Raw genomic sequence first — 5,038 nt, forward strand, 5'->3', positions numbered from 1 at the left:
ATCGAAAGGGCCGTGAGGCTTATTTGGTTACTATATATATGCCAGAGTCGGTGGGGCAATCTACGGTTAGCGGTATCCAGGTTGTGGAGGAGTTTGAGGATGTGTTCCAGTCGTTGCAAGGGTTACCACCATCTTGGTCTGATCCTTTTACTATTGAACTGGTACCCGAGACGACACTGTTATCCAAGGCTCCTTACAGGATGGCTCAAGCAGAGATGACAGAGCTAAAGAAGCAATTGGAAGATCTGTTGAACAAGGGATTAATTCGTCCTAGTGTATCACCGTGGGGAGCGCCGGTGTTATTCGTCAAGAAAAAGGATGAAAGTTTCCGCTTGTGTATTGACTATAGGGGTCTGAACCAGGTCACTGTGAAGAACAAGTACCCTCTTCCCAGGATCAATGAGTTGTTGGATCAGTTGAGAGGTGCTACTTGGTTCTCCAAGATAGATCTGGCGTCGAGTTATCATCAGATTCCGATAGATGAGACAGATGTTGGAGGATTTGCTGAGGATGTGTGTGCTGGATTGGGGTGGCCACTGGGCAGATCAGCTGAGCTTGGTAGAGTTTGCTTATAACAACAGTTATCAGACGAGTATTGGCATGGCTCCTTATGAGGCTTTGTATGATAGCTTGTGTCGTACACCGTTATGCTGGACTCATGTGGGGGAGAGGAGCATGTACGGGGCAGATTTTGTTCAAGAGACCTCAGAGAAGATTTGAGTTCTCAAGCTGAACATGAAGGAAGCTCATGATAGGCAGAGGAGTTATGCCGATAGGAGGAGGAGAGATCTTGAGTTTCAGGTGGGAGATAGAGTGTACCTCAAGATGGCCATGTTGCGGGGTCCGGACAGGTCATTGACATAGACTAAGTTGAGTCCGAGGAATATGGGCCCGTTCAGAGTGATTAAGCGGGTGGGACCGGTAGCATGTGTCTATGTTGCGGAAGTGTCTCCGCGAGGATGATCAGTTGTTGGCTAAGATTCGTGAGGATCTACAGCCTAACATGACTTAGGAGGCAAGACCAGTGAGGGTTCTCGAGAAGAGGATCAAGGAACTTCGGAAGAAGAAGATTCCTTTGATGAGAGTCCTATGGGACTGTGATGGTGTTGAGGAGCAGACTTGGGAGCCAGAGGCGAGGATGAAGGCAAGTTTCAAGAAGTGGTTTGAGAAGCAGGTAGCGACTTGAACTTGTCTAGTTTGGTCCTAGTTGTAGTCTGTGGCTGGAGCGGGAATGGAGTATTCCAGCCCATCTCTCTTGTTTACTTGGTCGCTTAGGAGTGGTTGGTTCTGCCACACAAATAACATTATTCCAAACTTCTATGCGGTCCCGATTTGTGTGGAATACCTGGAATGTGAGTTTATTACCTAGAGGTGACCTTCTGTAGATCGGTCGGAGGAGTGCGGGCCATGGAGACGATTGCACAGGAGTCCTTCGCTGATCGTTATTCGAGATTCGAGGACGAATCTATGTTGGTGGGGGAGAATTGTAACATCCGCAAACCGGAATCCCGATTTAGGAGATACATCGGTCGATGCAAGGTCGGTTTGTGCGGACGAGTTTAAGTTAAACGCTGCGTTTTGGGTGAGGAAAACCCTTAGGTACTGTATAAAAGGGATTTGTCGTGTTGTGGCCGAGGTTTGGCCGTTTCTGCAGAGAAAGAAAGAGAGAAAGTGTTCTTGGGAGATTCTTGGAGTTTGAGGCCGTTCCTGTAGAGATCTGTACCTGGGATCGTTGTAGGAGCTTCCTAGGAGCGTTTTCTTGCTTATATAAGGTTCAGATTCGTCTTGGCAAAGGTAAGTGCATGACCATGGCTTATCTAAGCTAGAGATTCTCTGATCTGCGTGTTTATGTGTTGTGTTGCTTGTTAGAATATAATTTGAGGCTTTGTGAGGCTTTCTTGTGGCTTGGGATCGAGTTTGACGTTTGTAGGAACGAAGATCCGGCGAGAAGCTTTGGGAAAAACGATGCTCGGTATGTGCGTCGGTCGATGCACTTTGTGCGTCGGTCGATGCAATGCGAGGACCACGCAAATTGACCTAGGAGCATCGGTTGATGCCAGGTGGAGGTGTCGGTCGATGAAATTAGGGATTTTGTGTTATGTCGAGCATGCGTTGGTCGATGCAATGTGCGTGTCGGTCGATGCAAGTGAACTTTGTATCGGTCAATGCAAGCTTGTGTCGGTCGGTACAACCCTAGTTGGTGTCGGTTGATGCATGGTTGGTGTCGGTCGATGCAGAGTCCTTGTTTGTTATTGTTTGGTTATTGGTTGTTAGTTGACTGTTAGAGTTATCTCTATTGCTTGTGTGTATAGCCCAGTAGATGGGAGGATTGCCTTACTAAGGTTTTATAAAATACTCATGCATTGCAATTTGTGTTTGTGATGCAGGTAAAGGCAAAGTGTGATTGTGGAATCAAGGCAATGGAGGATGTTCTAGGGACTCGATTGGTTGTTGTCTGGCATTGTTAGGTTGCTAGAGTTGGGTCAACATTGCTAGGTTGCTGGTTCATTGTTCTATGTTGTTTGGTTTATTAGTTTATGGTTTGGAATTAACACTGGTTATTTATTATTGGTTATTTATTGGTATTGTTATTTCCGCTGTTTGGTTTGATTGTGGTTAGGCGGCTAGTGGGTATGAGACCACCAGTTAAGTGTATTTACTATTATTATTTATTATTTATTATTTAGTACTTATTAATAATAAACGGGTCGGTCGTTTCAAGAAATCTACTAATATTTGACAAATTGAAGCAAAAGACACAAAAATATAGAGTTAGAAACACATTTCTATGAATTTAGGGAGGTTCAATAAAATTGAGGAACAACTCTTTGAAATTCTGGATGATTTTCATAAACATAATGGTTTAAAGATTACATGAAGCTTCTTATTCCAATCATTATCTACAACAAGAGAATCAAGCTGATACATAAGGCAAAATATAAATAAAACATTCAAAAACTCATTTCTTCAAATTTATGAAGAATTTCATAATGTTTAGGAAGTGTTTCATCATATTTAGGAAGACGTTCTTCAATTTTAGGAAGCCTTTCCTAAATATTCAGAAATCCAAAAAAAAAGGTATGTCTTGTTTACATTTCATCCTCAGATCTGGCCAATCACCTTCGGTCATAGGTGTAAACTGAGACCCATCTTCTTGATTCCTTCCCCACAAACCACCTTCCTCGTTCTCGTCCTTTTCTCCTCCACCACCACCGCCTAACCAAACCTCACCACCCTTGTTTCCGTCAAGAACATCGCCAAAGTCTATCTTGTACCGTTTAGGAAGGTCTTCCTAATATTTACGGATCCCTTCCTAAATTTTCAACAATGCTTCCTGAATTTTAGACAAGGCTTAATTCAATTAATTTTCCTAGTACAATGTCATGTAATGTGAATATATATGTGTCATTGGTGAATCTCAACCACAACTAGTAAGGTAAAGCATTCTTCACTCAATCCAATCTATATACTAAGTAGCGATAGAGTGACACAGATCAAAACACAATCTACTTAAATCAGAAACCAAACTTTGTTAGATAGAGATTGGAACCTATTCAACATACCTCGTGTAGCAACAGCCATCTCTTTCTTACTGGTACAAAGAGTATCTGCTGAATCAGAAAATAAAAAATCATAACTTAAAGCAGGATTACAAACTTCACAAGCTAACATAAATTAAGACAACTTACTATTTTTCTACATCTAATAAAGAAATCAAGACAACCCTTTTATGGATAACAAAAACCCACACATCAAGATCCAATTTTGAACACAACAAACACTTGAAGCTCTCATTTTTATCCATATTGAGTTTGTCCTACCAACAAGATTTCATACCATTAATCGCAATTTCATAGATGAAGAAGATAAAACACACAAAAAACTAACAATGGTAAAAAAATTATCAACTTTTTGTTTACCTTTGGGAGTGGTCTTCTTCTTAAAGATGTTCATGGCGTCTCTTCTTCTCTCTTCCTAAATCGAAATAGTGTACAATCAAGAAAAAAAAACTTTGTTTCTTTGTGTTTATGAAGAATCCTAAATCAGAAGACAAAGTTATCTGAGTGAGGATGATGAGAAGAGGCAAAAGTTGTGTGCTTTTTTTTTTAGCTTCTCTCTCCCTCTATCTTTGTGAGAGTGTGAATGTGTGTGTATATGGAATTAAATTGATGGATCCTCCCGAGAACTTTAATTCATCAACAAATTGTGCCATGGATTCAAAAAAAGTCTAAACCAACACGATTCACCAACCATAAATGTTCGATTCAATCTCAAGCCAATTGTAAAATCATGGCTGGAATAATTAACTGTAAGGGTACCTGAAGAAGGTTTTGGCTGAGAATGGAGTAACAGAGTGAAATCATGGCTGCAATAATTTAACGGCGTAGCTCTTCCTTCTTCTTTTTCTATCTGAGATTGGAATTGATACGCGTCACTGGAGCTTTCCCGCAACCATCGCCAAAATATTCAGTGAAGCTATCAAAATCGCAAGTATTATAATTAATTTTATTATTTAAAATAAAAAGAATAATGCTAATTTTGGAACATTTGAGCTTATACGCTAACTTTGAAAGAAAAACTTAGATTAATGTTATTCTATGGTATTTCTCTAATTATAATATCCTAATTGTGAGCAAATAAAAATTTATTAATTTATCAACTACATTAATTTAGATTTACCAATACAGCAATGGGGAACATTAAAATAGACATTTCTTCTTCATAGATTGAGTAATATATCTTCGTTTTAAAAAATTCAAATCATAACATATGCAAGAAAAATTCTCTCTAATTAATTATGTATTAGATAATAATTCAAAAAAAATTGTAAATGAAATAAAAGAAATATGAGAGGAGAATCATAATGTAACATATAAATAAAATCTTCCAAATATAGTTAGTAAAATAATAATTTGGATACTTAGATATAAAATCTTACTTTTTAAAATTCTGATTGGTTTAAAATTTTTAAAAATTAATTAGTAATTTTCGTCCATAATTAATTAGAGAGAAACTTTTTTTTGGGGAAATTAAGAAT

The 5,038-nt window shown here is 38.9% G+C and overlaps 1 long non-coding RNA gene across 1 annotated transcript; it reads right to left on the bottom strand.

Moving 5' to 3' along the window:
- Positions 1-2,923: 2,923 nt before the first annotated feature.
- Positions 2,924-4,453, bottom strand: LOC147942191 (uncharacterized). The gene is made up of 4 exons (XR_015559581.1): positions 4,320-4,453; positions 3,921-3,975; positions 3,564-3,608; positions 2,924-3,334 (listed from the first exon to the last, which is right to left on the bottom strand). It is a non-coding gene; the product is annotated as an uncharacterized LOC147942191 (long non-coding RNA).
- Between the last annotated feature and the right edge of the window lie 585 nt (positions 4,454-5,038).

The sequence above is a fragment of the Camelina sativa genome, chromosome 6 (genome assembly GCF_030686135.1).
Source record: "Camelina sativa cultivar CO46 ecotype springtype chromosome 6, ASM3068613v1".
Lineage (NCBI taxonomy): Eukaryota > Viridiplantae > Streptophyta > Magnoliopsida > Brassicales > Brassicaceae > Camelina > Camelina sativa.